This window comes from Falco rusticolus, chromosome Z, assembly GCF_015220075.1.
Source record: "Falco rusticolus isolate bFalRus1 chromosome Z, bFalRus1.pri, whole genome shotgun sequence".
In the NCBI taxonomy this organism is placed as follows: Eukaryota; Metazoa; Chordata; class Aves; order Falconiformes; family Falconidae; genus Falco; species Falco rusticolus.
Genome location: NC_051210.1, coordinates 83,789,601 through 83,810,229, shown reverse-complemented (window position 1 = coordinate 83,810,229; position 20,629 = coordinate 83,789,601). Strand labels below are relative to the sequence as shown.

General features: G+C 49.1%; 1 long non-coding RNA gene across 1 annotated transcript; it reads left to right on the top strand.

Moving 5' to 3' along the window:
• Positions 1–361: 361 nt before the first annotated feature.
• Positions 362–20,373, top strand: LOC119141553. Its single transcript, XR_005101949.1, has 3 exons — positions 362–376; positions 7,434–7,439; positions 20,190–20,373. It is a non-coding gene; the product is annotated as an uncharacterized LOC119141553 (long non-coding RNA).
• The last annotated feature ends 256 nt before the right edge of the window (positions 20,374–20,629 follow it).

The following is a 20,629-nucleotide window of genomic DNA, read 5'->3' as shown; positions in this document are numbered from 1 at the left end:
TTATAAAAATGACCCTTTAAACCACCATCAACATTATGGTATCTTCACTGTGCTTTCTTCCATGTGTGGGTGAGCAGCCGAGGAGCTACTGCAGTGGCGTTGGGCCCATGGGAGCACTGCCCTGTCCTCACAGCGGCTGAGAGCACCACCGGCATGCAGGACCACGGTACGTGCCCAGGTTAGGGGGGATGAACGCCCTGCAAAGCAACCAGGGGTTTTGTCAGGGCTACAAAAGCACCCCAGAGACCAGCTTTGGGATGGCTAGAATTAGGTCAGATGAAATCCTTCTTTGTTCTTTTCTTTACTGGTATCAAGAAAGCAACTTAAAAGTGAAAAAGCTTTTAGACTATTAATAACTCAGCTGTTCAAGTGGCAGGTTTTTTCTTGTGAAAACAAAATCTATTTCTATGATCTTCTCTTTTTAACAGACTTTTGAAATTACATTTTTTTAAAATGAATAAACTTTTCCAGGGAAAATAAATTCTTAAAACATATACCGCCCTTCCCTGCTTTTGGTTACCTTCAACCTGAGCAAAGCAGTGACTCAGGAGGATGATGTGACAGTGGAAAACAGGTCTGGATAGGCTGGATGGAGCAGACATAACTATGTGAAAGCGGTGATCAGGAGGAGGGATTAAGTCTTTCATCCACTAATTCACGCACTGAAATGGAGCTCTTCCGAGCTACATGCAGCACGCACCTCCTCCGTGCCGGCGAGCCACTGCAGCCTGGGGCGGGATGACCTGCCCATGTTTCTTGTTTCTGGGCATGTGGTTTGGAAGACAAAAGGGAAGTTCATGCTTAGGAGGTTTTCAAAAGCCAGTTTACCAATGTCTTGAAATATTGATACCCCAAATTCTTGAATCCTGCGCTGCACAAAGGTTTAAGTGGCAAGAGTAACAGACTAAGAACCCTTGATTGCCTACATTGATACTAGAAATGAACAATTGTTTTCTAGAACTTACGTTCATAAGGGACATGCCTCCTGTCACATAAAGAAATGGAAATGTATACACAAATCTATCTATGCAAATGTGAAGATACTCACCAGTATCCCCATCCCTTTCCCTTCCACCACACCGAAGGGAAAATCTGCTCACACCAATGAACATCCCCATCAGCTCTACAGAAAGACCACAGAAAAGATTACAAACCTCGACAGTGCTAGTTACAGGGACATTATCCATAAACCATGTAATCCTATCCAAACCTTCTGACAATGGTTTCACAGTACGCCAGAATTTTTTTAGGATATTTTCTATTTTCATCCCGTGATCCCATGTAATACATAGTCTTGGCATTTCTTATCACTTCCAACCATGCATTTCTCAATTTTTTTTATGTTTGTTCCAAATTTCAGTGCTGTGCATCCTTTTTGCCTTAGACCAAAAGCATATCACACATTCTCATCATTTTAATTAAACTAGGGCCAATCCAGGGCAAATGTTTGATTTTGACTCAAAAGGTGCATGCAAATCACAAATTCCATTTGATTCAAAATGGAAAAGGCTCCCTGCTATATCCTCACTGTAGATGGAATTAAGCAGTCTGCCAAATTCATGGCTGCACATCGCTTTAAAAAGTGCCTGTGTTTTTGAAATTAAAAAATAAATATATACATTAAATGTAAGTTGTGCATGCATTGTTTTTAAGATCCGCAGCTAATACTACAGTATAAAACTCAGATCTTTTCACTTGAGGCAAGAGCCATTTAAATTTATCAACCCTCAACAAGCAAAGGCTTCAGTGTGGATACTGACTGAAATTTGCATTAAATGCCTACTGAAACAGAATTCCCTGGCGTGTGAACGCTCTCAGAACAACTTCCTCACATATTGGCTTTGCACTAACAGCGCTGCCACGTGCAGCTGCGGTGATGGCATCCGTGGAAGGTACAAGCGTGCACCCTGAGCTGGGTGAGACGTCTTCTCCCCCATGAACATTGTCTATTTATGCCTGGGCAAAGCTGGAACCACTGACAGCAGACTTGCAGTACCAAGGCCGTGTCTCAGAGCAGTCTGGTGGGGGAGGCACGGAGCCCGCGGACCTGGCTTCTCCCTTTGCCTGGGTTGCTCGCAGGGCGTGCTGCAGGCCGCGGGGCGCGGGCCAGTGCAGAACCATGCTGAGCATGGCCTTGCACTTTGGCTGCTGCGCTCTCTGGCAAGGATACTCACTCCAAGGGTAGTCTTGGATGTCGTTTTGTAAACCCCACTTTCAAGCTGCAAAACACTTGAGCTCACTGTTTCTCCCACACCCCACGCACCGAGGAGCTTCTCATCTGTAAGGGCCCGTTCTGAGCCCAGGCTCTGTTCATCGTGGGTGCCAGGCTGCAGGGTGATTCTGCCTTAAAATGCAGTGAGGAAACCACTAACACTAACCCCAGCTCCGAATGCACCTGCAAATCAGTTCTGCGCACACCTGCCTGCAATGAGGGGCCACCCAAAGCCTCCCACAGCTTAAGTACGGGGGAAGAAGAGAGCCCCTCAGATGGGCATAGAGTGAGTAAGTAGCTTGGTGGACTAGGACCTGGCTGCAGAGGTGCTTTGCTGCATGTAGGCATGTTCCAGGGCAGAACTTGGGTGGATGAGTGGTTGTATGTAACCAGCACTGATGTATGTGATGGGGGGGTCTCACGGGGGGTCTGTGCCTTCACACGCCACTTGTCAGCTGTTGCCTCCTGCTCAGTTCTTCCCCCATGAGGTCAGAGACACAGCCCCTGCCAGGCCTACGGCTGTGTGGTGAAGGGCTTGTCCTCTCTCTTCTCCTTTCTCATGGAAGCTCCAGTGCTGTGCTGGTGGCTGCCCACTTCTGCCATTGTTCCTGCTGTGTGTAAGTTAGCACAGGAGCAAGCAGGTTATCCCCTCCAGCGCAGCTGCCTGAGAGGGCAAAGGACTTGTGAGCTTTGTTGGAGGTGGGAACAGGGAGAGAGTGTTCCCCGAAAGCTGGAAGCCGTGCAACCCCATGTGGACACCCTCCTGAAGTCATCATTACCTGTTCAGACACCACAGGAGGAGGAGATGTCTTTTCGTATGAGGGAGACTCTCAGCCCCACCCCAGGACAGCACAGAGGAGCAGCGCAGCATGGCATGGTGCGGTATTAAACTGGCTCTTCAGCGGTATCTGGGAGCACCAGGATTTGGGCTGGCTTCTCTGGCTGCTGGAATGTCACCTCTGCACCCTGGGAATGCAGATCTACTTGCTCTGAGAGAGGTCATTGTTATCACAAGGTTGTTTCTTCTTCCTGTTTCCCATTACTGGCAGGACAGGAGTTTTGCACCACTTCATTTTTCTATCCACGGGGAGTTCCTCGATGTGACTTTTGCCTTCATTCCTGCCTGCTCAGCCAGGCAGTCGCTTTGTCATGGGAGCAATCTGTGTCCTGTCCCAGCTTGGAGCTTGTCCAGAAGGCGAGAGCACGTTGGCTGAGTTGGCTTGACATTTCCACGGCTTCATCACATCGCTGTGCGATTTCTCATGCTCACAAAGCTGGCTGTTGGCTTCTGAGTTTGGAAAGGAGCTGCCGAGCCCCTGATTATGCTTAGGACTCGGTGCTCGCTGGGCTCATGTTTGAACTGTGCAGGTGATTGCATTTTCAGTGTTCTGCAAAGCCACAAAGCCCACTCGTGTAGCGGTTCCTCGGCTCTGCTCATCCTTGCTTACCTAATTATCTCCCTGCCTTACTCCCTTGCCTCAGAGCCCCTCTGTACGTTTTGCAGTTTTGTACTTGTGAGTTTTGTATGCTCGAGTGAGTCTCAGTAACACCTTTGTGGAGGGACCGGTGATTCCTGAAGCTGCTGCTCTTATGACAAGTTGTACCCATTTCATGACTGTGATCCGTTTGGGTTGCCAGTCTCTCATCCAGGCAGGACACCGCCTGACCATTACCCGAGAGCCCAGCCTTTCTTATGGTGATTCCAGTGGTTTATGGGGCTCTCAAAAGCAGCTCGAGCTCTTGTCGGTGTCACTTATATGAGCAAATATGCTGCTCGCTGCTCATCACATCCCACTACAAAAGCCTAAGTGGAAGGTGTGGAGCAGCCTGGCTTCTGTGCACCAGATCTCCAGCCCTGACACGCAGGTACAAGCAGTGGTACCCACCTTCAGCCCTTGTGCCCCCTGCTGCCTCTTTCTGCAGTCTGTGAAGCTGGGGTTGAAGGTGAGCCCAGGCTCCATGTTCCAGCCCAGGACCCCCATGCTATTTGGCCATTCCTTGTTACTGAACCTCCTGACAACATGTTTTTATTAAAAGCATCTTGTTTTTATTGCTTCTCCCATTGGAAGGCAAAACCTTACCGCTCTGAGACAGTGAGTTTCCAGGCAGTTTAATTTTAAAGGCTAGCTGAAACCCATTTCTTTTTCTGTAAGACGTTATCTTTTTGTTTGTAGTGTTCTTCCTTCTCCCCAGCATTCACCTCGGATGCATTGCTAGGGAGAAATTGCATCCTTCTGCCTTAGTTTTGTTAGGATAAATGAGCCAAGCCCTGGCGGTCTCCATGCATGGAAGACCACCCAGTGCCTTGCTCATCCTCATGGCCTCTCTCTACCTGTCCCACTGCATTCCTCCCAGCTGACCAGAGTGTCTCCAGCTGTAGGTACGTCCTTCCTATCCTGAAGAGGAATTTTTGATGGCCTCTCTCATACTCTAGAGGGTTTTTTTTTTCCCTGTGAATTGCCGCACCATAGGCTGTCCTGCCTGGGCTGTGGTAGGAGAGAGGGAACCACGCAACAAGCAGGTGTTAACACATTGTTCTGCAGGATGCTATCAGCACCCTGGGGACTTTTCTGCGGTGAAAAGCAAAGAACAAACATTTGGTGTTTTTAGCAGTTCTCATTTCATTTCCTCCCTCACTGGCTGCTGCGTTATGTGACATCTTATTGCTAGATGCCAAGGAGCCTCACTTCCCCATGCAGGCAGTGCCACTACTGTCACTTGTACTCACTACTGGCAGGGATAATGCTTGCGAAGCATCTTAGCATGTAGGTCAGGCAACCTCATGCTAACCTGCTCTGCATGAGCTGCCTGGAGTGTGCTTCACCTCTGGTGGCCACGTAAGGCTACACTGGGCAGCTGAAGGGATGCTCCTCTTCTCCCAGTCACAGCAGCCATGGAAAGCCCTGGGGGTAGCACTGCTCCCTGCAGATCACTGTCACACTTGTGAAGGTCACAGATAGCACATGTAGCACGAGGACTGGGCTCCCACATTCAAGAGAACTGTGAACAAACCCAATAATTGCTTGTTTTTGTGTGGAACCCACAGGATTAAGCACTGCATCTCTTGCAGGTGGTCAGGTCCTTCAGGGTTTTCCAAGCCTGAGTGGAACAAAGCTGCACCTCTGATGTCTTCAGTCTGAATGAGTCTTTTTGGGCTGGGGCTTTGTCAGGGTGGAGATGGTTTGATATGTTTATGAGCATCCAGCCCAGCACCGCTAGGAGAGGAACGACTGCAGCTGAGGAGGAGAGTCAGCAGGCAGAGCCGGGCAGGCAGAAGGCTCTGGGTCATCACTGCAGGGCTGTGGGTGGGTGGGAGCAGCATCTCCGTGGGGTGCTGCTGAGCACTAGTGCTTCAGCCTTCGCCAGGAGATTCCCAGCAAGCAAAGAAATACCTCCAAAAAGCGATCAGGGGGGCACTGGCCGTGGTATTGACTGCTGGCATGGTCCTCCCTCTGGTGGGTTTTCAGCCTCTCAGCCACTGTCATTTTCCTTTCCTGCATGTTTTCCTCAGGATCTGGATGTTTTTTCAGGCAAAGTGTATTTGAGTTCTTTATTGATAGTGTACTTTCACATGAAAAAATCGACAGGGTTGTAATGTTCCCCAAAAGCTGTTCAGGCAAAATTTCTTTTTAACTGTGGCTAATTACGTATGCTCGGTTGCTCAATACCAAAAATAAGAATATCCAATGTAATGTTTATTATTTCTCTCACAAAGGGGAAAAATCATAAATTCTTTGTAATGGGATCTTTAATAATAAAAAAGAACATAATCATTACTGTCAAAAGATGTATGGCTTCCTTGGGGTTTACTTACCAGCATTTTGTCTCATTACATCTCTGTTACACCCACGGCATTAATTATTGGAGACTAATTAGGCAAAATTGCAGTGTAAACCCTGATGAAAAGTGGTCATACAACACCCTCACTCCTTGCTGCACCCTTCCAGCTAGGTAACCTTTTTGCTTGCAGCAAAGTGCAGGTCTGGCTTGCTTGTTCTGTCCTCGCCAAGCGCCCAGGAGCGTGATGCTTCCACCGAGCAGCAGCTTCACTGTCCGGGGTGTGCCGGTGGGAAGCTTCAGCAGGACTCGTGGCGGTGCATGTTATTTCCCAGCGCTGCAAGTGGCTGTGCACGGCTTTCCTCTTTTCTGAGTAACTGCTTTGATTTCCGTCGCCTCGTCCTGGCCTCTCCTGCCCTCCTGCGCGGCGCGGCACCCATGGCGAGCCCCCCTCGTGGCAGGTAGCCCGCCTGCAATGTGACCTCCTCTCCAGCTGGGCTGGAAATGCTTACAGCATCTTTACTTCAGCAGCTGATGTGCTTGCTCAGCTAAACAAGGTCACAAATTTCTTCCTCCCCAAGGGGCATCTGTCCTGGGATACAACCTTTCACAGGATATCTGAAATACAGTGAATTTCTGCTCACTTGCACAGTTTTTCAGAAGTACAGAAGCATGAAGGAGAGATTAGTCACCTCCATGCTGAACTTCGTCTCAATATGCTCTGCCAACTCCCTTGCTCAGTCATGGGGATTATAAAAAGGGGGAAAAGTCTCAGGAAACTGTGTTGCTTCTTTTTTGGATAACAGATATATCTAATTAATTTGCAATATCTCTCATTTTAGTTTGGCACTGATAGGAACCTGCATCTCAAAGGTTCTCGAAGTTCTACGCAGAGGGGACTGCAGACAAAACCGCACGGACAGCTGCTCATCAGAAATGTTCCTTTATCTGCAGCAATTTCTCTTGAGATAAATGAGCAGGACAGTGTCCGCCTGGATACCACCTTTGGCTGCCATGGTGTTGTATAGGCTGTTGCTGCAGCAGATGCTAGAGAACACCATGGTGGGGGCACGCCAAGGCTGCAGCTTCCTGTTAGAGCTGCTCTGCAGGGTGATTCTGCCAGCAGTAAGAGGAATTGGAGAAGGGGATGGGGGCAGCGTGGAAAAGCCCCTTGCTCTGCGAGGCCGAGGGTGGGTGGGTTGGCTGGCATGGGCAGGACCTGGCCCTCTAGCGAGCACTGAGAGGAGCCCATCACCTTCCTCTCTGCAGCAGCCTCAAACGGATTTGAAGAGGCGTTGCACATCTGCCTTCACCCATGTCTTCCCAAGACTAAACAAGCCCAACTCTTTCCATCTTTTTTTCTCTTGGGTCATTTTTGTTTCAGCTTCTACTTGTCCTTGCTGCTCTCCGTGGACCGTCTCCAGTGGGTCCACAGCTTCCTCAGAGTGCTGTGCCCAGACCCGAGACAGTTCTCCAGCTGAGACCTTCCTGCTGCTGCCTGGAGCAGAGGATTGTTTCATGTGTCTTACACATGACAATCCTCTTTATACATCCTGGTACGATGTTTGCTTTTTTTGCAACAGGATGACATTGTGTACTCAGCCCAGACACAACCCAGATTGCTTTCCTTGGAAAGGGTCCCTTGTATAATGTTTTCCTAAATAAAAATAACCATTACTTGAAGCTGTGTCCTTTCTAATTTCCCAGTGAGGCACATCTGAAGTTTTCTTTTTTTTTCCCCCCAGTACTTAACATTTCCCTCCACCATCAATAATCATTAATATTGCACGGAGACGATCTTCAGCACAGTACACATTGGATCCCTCACTACCAGAGTGATGGCCTCTCCTTCATATTTATTTCACTGGGCTTTTCGTATCAATTCCGTCTCCTCTGGTTAAAAATAAATGTGGAAACTGGGATTTCTGTGCCTATCTCAGGCTGACACAGCTGCCAAGCAGATGTAGCTGCTTTTTAGTTTTCCTGTTTGTAAAATGGGTGCACCTAAATCTGTCTGTGGTGTAATTATTAGCATAAATGACAGACTGTGCTGTAAAGGATGCGGCACCTATGGCTTCTTAGGCATTTTCACATACTGTTCCTTGATGCACTGGCTCATATTTTTGCAGGTTGAAGGCCAAAAACGTCCAAGTCGCTTTTTACAGGAAATAAGTTACAGGAGTGTAAAGAACAAGACTTTTTTATGTTTACTAGAGATCCAGCCTTGTGTTGCTTATTTTGTCCCCCTTTTTCAGGAAGTATCATACATTAGCATCTCAATTTATGTATTATTTGGATAATGCTAACGCATTTTGAAAGGTTTTCTGAACTTCCATATTTTAGACAGAAATACGTTGTTCTGTATCAAAAGAAGTCCTTGTTCCAGGCAAGGAGGAAATTGCAGTGCTAATAAATCTTTCCAATTCTTTTTTCTTTAAGTTCAGGTCCACTTTAATCAGTATGGTAGTTGGAAATGGACTGTTCAGCCGCCCGGGAGTAATGCCAGCAGAGTTACGTTTTGCTCTAGAAACCGAGATCCCAGTGTGCTGCCTGCACCCTCTCCCACAGCAGAGGGGACGGGCGGTGTTGTCTTCACGCATGCAGTGCAAATATACTCAGTGGAAACACAGAGGAGTGTGTACCTGGCCTAACTTTGGCCGTGAGCAGCACTGAAGCACATTCAAGTGCAGGCACCCAGGCACTGCTCAGTCCCTTGGGCAACCAGGGCAGGAAGCTTTTCACCGAGTTTTTGGCATCTACAAATGTGGTGGGCACCTAATCCTGATTTCTGATCGCCAGAGAAGAAATAAGTACTTCTGAAGCATATTTTATCTGCCGTAGTTTGATGCCTGTCTTAGCCTGAGATGAACTGGGATGCTGTAGGCTGCTAAATCCCAGCCCTGAAGTCTGCTGGCAGCTCGTTTTTTAGCAAGAGAGTTCTCAAAGTTCATTAGTGTTGTTTTGTTTGTTTGTTTTTTCTGCACACGTTCAAAGACATAACACCTTTTTGGTTCTTGCTCTGTGCTGGCCATTCAGGTACTGGGGAAAGCTGCAGCATCCCTGATGCAGCAAAGCCTTGTTTGACATGAGATCCCAGCTAGCGCCTGTGTTCTCCTTGAAATCCTCGGCAGAAGATGGAATAAGGACAGCACCAGCAGCAATAATAACAACAGCCATACATCATGGATGGTAGGGACTGAGGGCAACTGATAATTACTGCGCAGCTTTATTGGTAGTTAATTAAAAATAGATTCAAAGATGTCATGTAACCATTACTTCTGTTTGCAACCACGATGTAACTCTGTTGGACTCTGTGTACCTCTGGTCACACAGCCAAACAATTTATTCTTCCATAGTACTGCTCTGTCCCTGTAGGCCAATTAGGCAGAGATACCACCTTATGAAAGGAACACATGATGAAGCCACATGTCTTCGCTGCAATCAAGGCAAGTCATCACTTCTGCTGTTTATTTCTGATCTTCCCCATGGATTTCCTGGGAGGGTTTTGCCCTGTGAATTATATTTTGAACCTTTTAATTTATGCAGAGAAGATGATTCTGTGAAAGATAATATTGTGCAATTATCTACAGTTATTACTATAATAGTGAAATGGTGATCTTAATAATTATACTACTAAAGCTAGCATTTCATTAGGGGAGGGCAGCTCTGGCTCTAACGATGCACTTTGATACACTGTTTCTGTGATTTGTTAATTGCACTCTCAGAATCAAGCACTGATTCAGTGACCATAAACTCTGCTTCCTATAGCATCATTAGATCATAAACCCCCTAATAGCAGAAAGTTTTAATTATGGAGCACATTCTCTTTATAATGAATGTTTCTCAGTGTGACTTGCAGTGTGCAAATGCCATGAGTCAAAGGGAATGGTAAGTGGGGTCGCAGGGGCTGGTAAGGGTGAGCAGGTGGGTCCAAACAGGAGCAGCCCTCACCTGCCCATCAGGTGTAGCAGCACTGAGGCATCACAGCCTCCAGCCTTGGCCACTGCCTCTGAGCTTGGTAACAATGTGAGCAGGAGATTGCACCGTAACGCATCCAGAGCCTGCTACAGCAGGTGAATAGAACAGTCATGGACTTGGAGGTGATGGTGCTGGCAGCTTCCCTGAAAATACAAATTCCTCATGCTTATTCTTAATTGTTCTGCTTAGGAAGTGAGAGGTGGAGACTGCAATTGGTGACAAAGGTTTTGGGTGTCTGTGAAACCAGTGGCATTCTCACAAGGAGTGCTGTGTGCCCTTCCTCTCGCTGGCTGGGGACAGGGGGTCCCTGCCTGATGTGGGTGCCGCTCCCCTCCACCTCCCCAGGAACCGGCCAGGGCACCCACGTTCTCTTCCAGCTGCACCCTGGGGTTTCCCCCTGGCAGAAACAGCCGTTGTGGAGGTGAGCTCCATCCCAGAAATAGCCAGGGGGCAGGGGGTCACAGCCGAAGCCAGGAGGCTGGCACTGCCCCGTGGCCCCCAGCCCAGCCATGCCCAGCAGCCAGCAGGCGTGTGCCTGGGGGCTTTGCCAGTGGCGTTTGAGTACAGAGTGCGTATAGAGCAGTATGGAAAGCCAGCTTTCTGGAGGGTCTCACCCCCCCTTTCTATGTGTCGGAACTGACGAAAAACAGGAAAAAAAAAAAGAAGAAAAAATTGAAAATTGTGGGTTTGTCCTCTAGGATGCTGAGGCTTCTCAGGAGGTTTTGCAGGCAAACGGATGGAAATGAACTAACAGCAGTATGGCTGGGCCTGGCAAGCAGGGGCAAGGCTGGTGCTGCCCACCCGCCAGCTGCCCACGGTGCCACTCCGCTGCCGCCGGGTGATGGGCTGTGCTGGGCTGTGCCAGCCCCCCAGGAAAGGCCGGTCACTCCTTAATCCTGAGCACCGGCAGGGTCTCCTGCTGCAGCTGGTGGTGGTTCACACAATCCACCTGCTGCCCTGTATAAATAGTCCCCAGGTTTCCTTCTCTTCTCCTCTCCTTGTGGATGAAGGAATGAATATTCATTTCTTCTTAAATGAAGAAAGAGGAAAGGAAAAGGCATTCTCTGCTGGCTGGTGTGAGTTGCTTTTCTCTCCTCAGCAGCCTGAAAAGGCTGTTTACAGGGGTGTGTTCTAAAAAATATTTGGGAACAGTGATTAAGTGGACAATGGGATAAACAGAAGAACAGCAGTTTTACCCAAGCCATCCATTCACTAGAGCTCCTTGTTCCCCCTTGGTGAGTTACATCATCATCTCCACTGCATTTTTCATCATTACCTAAGAAGATTAATGGCTTTTGGATGCCAGCATGATTTTAAAGGTCCAGTCTCTCCTTAGTATGTATTCATATTGTGTAATTCCCTATTAAGTTTCACTCCAGCTTCCAGGGGAGAAGAGATCTCTTATAGGAGCACAAGCATGAGCAAGATTTACTGCCAGATAGCCTTGTCAGATGTGTGGCAGAACTCCGCTGAACCTAATGGGATTTGCATACCAGCAATTGCTGAAATAATCTGGCCCCCAAAGCTCTTAAAATCACACATATTAAGTGTACATAACATAATGAGGAATAAAGACAAACTGGGGAAGGGGATGGGGTGGTGGTGGTGGGGTGGGACTGGGACAAAACTGTTGCCTTTGGAGGATGACCGTGTCCAGCTACAGCTGGGGATGTGCAGCAGCCCGCAGTGCACTGTGCTTGGTGCTGGGGTCTGCCAGCCCTCCCCGGCCCGGGGGGGCGGCAGGAGGAGGGGGCTGCCTCTGGCCCCTGGACACACAGCCGGGACCAGGCACTGCTGGAGCGCTGCTCCGGCTCCTCGCCCCAAGCACTGGGGAGGCTATTGCCTGTAGGTGACTTTGTGGCTGTCTTAATGAATTAACATGGAAATGCTGTTCCAAAAGATGCTGTAAGTGTGAACAAGGCTCAGCTTTCCCTGCGGTGGAAGATAGAAGTGTGGTGGTCCTTGATGTTTCATGCAACAGCTCTGCATTCCCTCCAGGGCAGCACCCATCACTGTGTCTGTGTCTGTAGGATCACCAGCGTCCAGGAGACCTTCCTGAGCATTTCCTGGAATGCTCCCTTTTGTTTTGGGAATTTTTGTATTACCGTGGCACAAAACTTCTGTAAACCCAGATAAGATGAAAATCTTGTTGCTGTCAGCAGCCACGTGCTGAGTGCAGCCAGGGAGCGGGGGAGCTACTGTGTGCAGCTGCCGCAGCCCTTCGTAATCCCCGCCAGCATTGCACTGTGCAGGTTTGGGGGTGTAAATGGTGACCTACCACCGACAGCAGTTTGTGACTAGGAAAGGCGTCCCAGCAGCAGGGATGTTCATTTTCTACGTTGATCTGACGTCTGGGCTGGACTCTAGGAACATGAGATTTTGGAATCGTGGTGCTTTGTGGAGGAATTTTACCCTGGAACTGAGGGCTCAGACATCTCATTTGTGAAACCAATGCATGTTGCTCCCAAAGGCCTGAGGACCACCATGGCTGGAGCCCTGCCTGCATCACCCCATGCTGAGCCCCAACCGCACTGGTGGCACCAGGAATCCTCCTTCCCTGAGTAGCTGGGGAGGGGGCAAACCCCGCCAGCCATTGAACCACGAATAATCTTAGAGCTGCTATTTGTGGCCTCAAGTTTTAGAGCTGAGTTCCCTACTGCTGTGGCGGAAACCCCTTCTGCAAATCTATTCCCCAGTTCCTTAAGCTCTGGCTAGTGAAGGTTGTCTCAGTATTGCATCCCAAGACAAAAAATTGTATGTAACATTGTTTTGAAAACCCCTAGAGCATGCAAGAGAAATACACAGACCCACAGAATGTTTTTACAGAAGCACCACCTATTTTCCACTCATTGGCCAGCACTAAAACACAAACCAAACCTATTGCGTTTGCCTGGGTGCATTTGGGTCTCTCAGAGATAAAGAACAAATTCCAGGGCGTAAAAAGGGAGACAGCCTTCAGAGGACAGTGCTGTTTAAAAGCAACTCAGCAAAGGGACTAAATTGTACCTGCTAGCTTTGTTACTCCTTGGTGGTTTCTGACTAACTGATACCTGTGTGTTACAGATATTACACACGCATTATATATGGACATGTATATTATGTAGGGGTGTGTGTGTATGGACCGAGGGAGAGGACCTGCTATGGTTCAGGTGATTATTTTAACACTGTCATCCTGCCCGCCTAGCTGATATATATATTTTGAGATGAATGTTGATATTACTAGTTTCCTCTTACAATCCTTGAGCCCTTTGCTTTTGATAACAAAATGTAGACCAATCCACAAGGAATTGAGTGATTTTCCTAAGACCATCCTGTTCTTCCCATGGCAAGATATAAATGAGGATTTATATATACCATCAGCAATGTATAATCCGCCTTCTCTAACCTGTCTGGCAACTCCTATCGGAGCGTGCTGTGGGGAGGGAGAAGTGTGTGGAGTCAGCAGTAACTGTGAATGTGCAATATGCAAAAATAAGTCAATAAAAAGGAAAGGAAAGAGGTTTAAAACTTGATGATGTGGTTGCAGGAGAATAGTTCTCTAGTTAGGGGAAATCCCCGCTCTGTTTTCCCCAAGCACAGCGAGGAGCAGGGAAACAGCCATGCAGCCTGCCAGGGGGCTGCTGCAGGGAGCACGGGGTGCCCTGAGCTGGGCTGCTGTGGGGGCTCAGACCCCAGCCCGGCTCCGCACACACGCAGCCCCAGCAGCCCCCCAGCACCCATGCCGTCATCTCCCTTCGCCCGGAGCCAAGCAGCCCTGGGTGCTTCAGGCCCTTCGGCGCTGCACTAGGTATATTGCTGTTGCACACACAGGCAGATTGTCCACCAGATGGTACAGCCTACTCTTTGAGAAATATTTGAAAGGGCAACAAAATACAGCAGAAGCCATTTGACAGTCCACATGGTTAGTGCAAAATTAGCCAAAATTACTCCACTGGAAGCACAGCCAGTGCTGAGCAAAGCTGGAGATGCAGCAGAAGGAAGGTACCCAAACCTTCCAAGGTTTCAGTCCAAGTGTCCTCTTCTCCCATCCCTGGTCCTCTTTCCCTGCCCAGCGTTGCTCTTCTACAGTGCCTTGGGCATTCAGGGTGCCTTGAAGTGGTGAAAGCACTGCTGAGACTTGCTTCCGAGTTGGGCTGATCACATCTGGACCACGCAAGCCTACCAGGTATGGAAAAATCCCCTGGATGCTTGCTTCAGTCTCCGCCAGGGTTGGTGGAGCTGGAAGAGGGAAGGGAAACCACAGCTGCAAAGGGATTCCATCCCAGAGTCTGCTCCCTCCTGCCCTCCGAAAGCAACTTGCTCATTACACAATTTATGGAAGTGGAGCCCTTTCATTCCTCAACCCACCTGTGTTCCTTCACCCCCTGGCCCCACGTGCCTGGTCTGGGGCTCTCCAACCCAGCGCTCGGCACATGGCACAACCCCGGGAGACCTGTTGCAGTGGGAGCCGGAGATTTTTGTGGGCCAAAAGCCGGCATTCCTGGCAGGGTCCTCAGGAGCCGATGTTTTCAAGCACTGCCTGTTCCCATGTTTGCCCACTGAGATGCTGGAAAAGGGGGTGTGCAGGGCTGAGCGGGGGCCAGTCGGGGGGGGCCATGGGGCTGCAAGGCCAGCCTGGTACAGTGAGGATGGGGATCCCAGGGCAGGGGATGTGGGGAGCAGGGGGACACTGGGAACCAGTGGGAAACATGGGGGTACTGGCAATCCCAAGCTCTGCTAACATATTCCCCACACGCCAGAGGAGGTTTTATTGTGGACAACATGTGACAGCAGCAAAATACTGAATTATCCACCTTCGCCCAGAATTATTCCATTTCCAATTCCCAGTGGGATTTTGTTCTGGGGTGGGGAAAGGCGGGGAAAGTCTAGGGGGTTGGAATTGCGCATTTCACCCCAAAGAAACATGCCCCCAGCACAGTGGTGTTCAGCAAGGAAACCCAGGGCATTGCACAGAACATCCCAAGCAGTTTCCCTTCCTGCTTTACAGGCACGTGCAATGGAAAAGGAGAGAACCACCCGCGCCGGAGCGGGCCAAGAGAAGCTGGCAGTCTGGGCAAAGCCCACTGCTGCTCCTCTGGTCCGGGGAGCAGCATGAGGGGCTGTGACCCCTCCCGCCCCACTGCCAGCACCCTGGAGGCAGTGATGAAGTCCCAGGTGGGTACCAAGTTGGCTTCATGCAAAATAAAGAGCCAGGGAATGAGCTATTGAGGGTCCTAATTGGATCCCGGGAAGAGTTACTGCATTGCCACTGATTTAGGCAACTAAAGGCACAGCCTCTGCTGCTCAAAAGCTGACATCTTCAGGTGGCTCATAACAAAAATTAATACTGCTGCTAACTGTGCCACCTCGTCATGCTGTAAAGTAAATTAATTACTGCAACAGAACTAATAATAACAGTTCTGGCAGAATAGGAGCAATATTATGGTTTACCATCAGAGACTGTGCTGAGACTTTTGCCTCTCTGCTGCCCATGAGTGCAACCCGGCAATTGCTGACTATAACATTTCTATTGTATAGTTTATGCTAAATATGCATATCTTAATTGCATTAGTCAAAATAATTAGCTAATATATTTTTGCATAATGATGAGGTAAGCAAATATCACCATAGCTCAGTGCTTCTTGCATGAGTAAATTTGGAAAATTAATAGACTCCCAATTTCCTAATTATCTGTCTTTTATTCCAAACTCAAACAATGAAATGCTATTCCACGCTCCTGGGCATCTTGTAATTTAGTTTGCACCTTGAAAATTTTAAAGCACCTGTTTTTCTTTTTTCCTTTTTTTCCCCCTTTGGAAAGGAAACGTGAACAATCCTTCCGGCCCTTCACTGTCTTAGGGAATGGGGCTGCAGCACTCAGAAGCAACAGATCACAAAGTTGGTGAACTTCCTAATTTCCAGACAAAGCTGGGGTAGGAACTGGAGTAAAAGCATCTTAGACTTCAAAATATGTATTGAATTGGAAAAGTGTGAAAAATGAATTCTTTAGATGGGGACAGATGAGCTGTAGGATCTATTAGGCACTTAATACCTCTGGAGGTGGATTGTTTCTCTATGTGTGTTTTCAGAAGTTCCAGTCTGGGCTGTTCCTAAATCACTAAAAAGCCCCATCAAGCCCTGAGATTGTGCTAAAAAAAGGGTATTTTGCCAATAAGAATTTTTTTGCATCTCTAATTTGCCAATTTTCATTTGTCTCCTGGCGATGCAGGATCCAGCTGTTCTTCTCCATCTCCCAGGCACACCAGGTAGTAGTGGTGGCGATGATGGCAGCAGAGCCACCATGTCCGGGAGCGGGGCTATGCCACGTGCCCAAGCAGCACTCACGGTGCTGCGCGGTGTGGCTGCCCACCATGCAGCACCTGGTGCAGCTGCATCTGCCACCCACCTCCAGCCCACCCCAAGGCCCCATTGCTGCCCCACAGCCATGTGCCGGCAGTGCCCACAGTGCCCAGCCCCAGCTTCAGCACTTTGGAGATGGATCTGGGCTCTCCCCCATCCTACGGGAAGGCACCTGGGCACTGCGTCTGGCAAAGGCGGGTGGAAGGTCCTATCCCGGTGCTGACAGGCGTTTGCACAAAAGCAATTAGCACATAGCGCTAACCAGCTGGGTTTCCGAGGGGTAGTGAGGCTTGCTGAGGCTTTCGGGAAAGCAATTTGAAATGTGATGAAGAGAGCTCTCTGCTGATGACACTTGTCTTCACCAGACCCTCCCCGACTGGTCCCTGTGCCGATGTAACTGTGCTGTGCTTGCCCGTGCCAACAAAAGCCGGAGCTGCTCTCTCCCAGAGCCCCGCAGAGCCGCAGAGTGCCATTTTCGTACTCAGACCCACCGCTCCAGCTGCAGTGGCTCAAAAACTATACCAACTTCTATATTAACATGCAAATTGCAGCATTATGGAATGGGTCTGTATGTAAGGCTTGTAAATTAATAAACAGGGGTCGTTAAAAGAAAAAGCCTGCTGGAATGGCTAAGCATTCCCTCTCTTTAACCTGTAGATGGCACGTAAGTGGAGAACTGGGAGCATCTCCGAGTACAAATGAAGAGCACACATCTGCAAATCTGATTTTCCTGGAACTTTTTCATCACTTGGTCTGGAAGCTGCGGGCTGCAGACACAAAAAAGACATGCTCTGCTCTCAGCAGGGACACCTCTGCAGCCGCAGGAGCTGCACGGAGTCAAAAGGCAAGTTGTTCCTTCCTTCCCCAGGAAGAAAATTTTTCTTCCACATTTTTTTAGCAACCAAATTTTTTTTTTCCACTAAACCCTTCCTTCTTTGCCAAGGTCCCTTAGGTGGGTTTGTGCCCTTTGCCACCTTGCAGCACGCTGCGCCTGGTGTTTGTTCAGCTATGAAATACAACATTGCATTTCCCTTAAAGTGCCCTGGTTGTGGTCATCTATGGTGTGTGTTTGCCTGGGTGCTGGAGGCTGGGAATCCAGGTGGGAATGGAAAAGGCAAAGGAAGGACAGAGGGGCCGAGAGCCTCATCATGCCACCCACCACACTGCTCACAGGTGGCTGCAGGTCCCAGCCAAACCTGTGAGATTTGCAGGTGATATGGTGTGGACAAAGCTCCATATAAGGTACCAAAATGCCTGTGGCTGTCACAGAACTGGGCACATCTGGATTCAATGGTTGTTGTAGCAGGTTAAGGCTCCGAGGGACAGAAGAGCCCTTATGGGGGTCCCACAGCCAGTGCTGGGCACACCGAGTGCCAGGAGTCACTGCCTGTGCACCGCGTTTGGCTTCTGGTGTTGGTTCCCATCACTGTCGCCCTGTCAAAGTTGAGCAGTTCTGTTAGGCGCCGGCACTCGCCATCCTCATTCCTTCTTACCAGAGCAAGGTTTTATATAAAGTATCAGATCTGGGAAGCTTGAAAGGGTCACAGCCACCCATTCAGCAGGATTATCCTTGTGTGCTGTTAGTATTGCATAATATCATGGATAATATATTGCATATATCCATAAAGCCATCTGTATGGCTTTAATCAAAGCATTACAGGCCTTGTTGCTCACCTCTTCAGAGAACCACTTAGGTTGGAAAAGACCTTTGAGATCACTGAGTCCAAGCATTAACCCAGCACTGCCAAGCCCACCACCAAACCATGTCTCTAAATGCTGCATCTACTCATTTTTTAAACATCTCCAGGGCTAGTGACTCCACCACCTCCCTGGGCAGCCTGCGCCAGTGCCTGACAGCCCTTTTGGTCAAGACATTTTTCCTAATATCATACATCATTCATACATCATAGTTTTTAGAATACTCTGAGAAGAATAGTAATATTGTGAAACGCCCTTTAAAAATGAAAAAAATGTTCATCTAAGGGGAAGGGAGGTTGTTGAGCCATTTTTATTTGTATTCACATTCAAAAGACTCCATGGTCTTTTCTAGAAATGCTGGAACATGAATTTGAGTGGGAGAACAGTAACTCTGGTAGGGCGACCACCTCTCTGATGTGCCCTTTGGTGTCCCCACAGCCAAAGGAGATGTGGCCAAGTCAGTGGGTACCGGCACTGTGAGGGGATGCTCGTAGGATGGGTCCCATCAGGTGAGCTGGCACCCAGGGGGCTGCAGTGTCACCTGCAGAGCCTGTGGGCTGCTCTGTGCATCGGGAAATGCCCTGTGCTTCCAGAGGCATGGTGTCATCCAGGGAATTTGAGTGAAATTGCTGGGAGGGTGCAGGAATCCCTCACGCTTCTGCAGGGAGGGGGGTGGCCCCTGGCTGGGGTGCCCCTAAATGGGTTTTCCATGGTGCCATTCTTACTGTTTCATGCAAATGTTATAATTTCCTCGCTGCACACACAGAGGCTGCAATCATGGTGGGTTTAACCTGTGTTTAGTACATCACTGTCAGAAACTGTCTCGTGAAACTTCTGCAATATAAATGAACCAGCTGGTATTAGAAAAAGTGTGAAGTTTTTTTTTTTTCTCCTTTGCGTGGGGGAAGGGAAGGGGAGTGGGTGTGTTGCAAGGTTTGTCACATCAAGCTGAGAGATTCAGTGGTTGTGAATATGGTTTCAGTAGAGTTTGGGCTATTATTTTGGTTATTTTTTTGCTCTACCATGTTTCAGGAAATCTGCTGATCTTATCGCACCTATTTGGTCAGCCGCTGTTATTAAGCCTTGTGGCACATTTGCATTTTGTCAACCCTCGCCGTTGGGATTCCTGGTGGGAAGCAGGAGCCGAGCCACCGAGCCTGGCCCCTTGCATCCCTCCCTGGGCACACGAGCCCCCTTGGTGCGCTCAGGGCGGGCAGCTGGGGGGCAGCATCTCGGCAGAGGCTGGGGCCAGCAGTGAGGGCTTTCGGGGCAGCACAGCCCCAGGTGGGAGAGCCCCCACCTCCCCCTTTTCATCATACACGTCCAGCGTGAAGGACAACTGTCCACGCCAGCTGTCCTTGCAGGCAGAGGCACCCCTGAGCAGCAGACCCCAGCTCTGCACCCGGGCCCTGAGGCACCCACCGATCCTCACAGGGAGACGCAGGGCAGCGGAGACAGGAGACCCCCCGTATGAACTTGTCTGTGCATCTTTATAACATCACTTTTGGTTCGTTTCCTAATCTGGGAAAATGTTGAAGATGAAAAATATTATATGTTAAATAGGAAAAAGTTCTTCACTGAAGAATTTCTTCACTGAAAGGGCTGTCAGGCACTGGCACAGGGAGGGGATGGGGTCACCAGCCCTGGGGGTGTTTAAAACACGCACAGGTGTGGTGCTCAGGGCCATGGGTTAGTGATGGGCTTGGCAGTGCTGGGTTAACAGTTGGACTCAATGCTCTTAAAGGTCTTTTCCAACCTAAATGATTTCATGATTCTATGATTCTACATCCACATGGGTTTTCTTAAGGGATCAAAAGAATCGGAGCAGAATTTTTCTAATATCAATCTAGCTCCAGCCTCCTGTGATGGATATGATCTCCACGCTGCTCTGGCTGCATCATCTGCAGCAGTGGGGGGAAGACGTGGAGCAGCAGGGAGAGCCGGGCCGTGGGAGCCCACGCCGAGGAGCCTCGCAGGAATGTGCAGGCTGGCAGCTCTGTCTCTTGCCCTGCTCCCCTGCTGCTGCTGACCACCCTCAGGCTATGCTCCTGGCCAAACTGAGCTGTGCCCTTGCTTTGACACTGCTGATGACAAAAGGAATGTGGCCTCCCTGTGGTTCAGGTTTACTTTTCCTTCCCAGTAAGACGGAGGTATATTGAATCCTCCTAACTGTTGGGGTCTGCAGCGGGTCTGCAGATAAGTTAGTTGACTTCAAAGACTTAGCTGTGTACCTTTAAGGCAGGCACAAATTGTCAGGTCTGTAAACAGGTTGTGAAGAACCGGAACTTAGAACCGCAGCATACGGGCACCTACAGCAACAGCAAATAGCGAGCAAGAAGAAGGACACAAAACCCTATCAGGGTCTGACACCTGCAAATAGTTTGTATAAACAATAAAGGCCATTTTTTCCGAACCCAGCCACGCAGACATAGTGTTTCTTTTCAGTCCGCCTCGACTTGCGTCACCACACCTAACAACATCAGTCATTCCCTTATTTTTCAGTTGACATGATCAGCAGAAAAATTAAAAGCCCAGGGGATAGCTCTGCAACTGCACCCATGCATTTACGTGAGGGTTGCCTACAGCAGTCATGGGTGCTTCTTGATGTTAGGCGGCTCCTTTGAG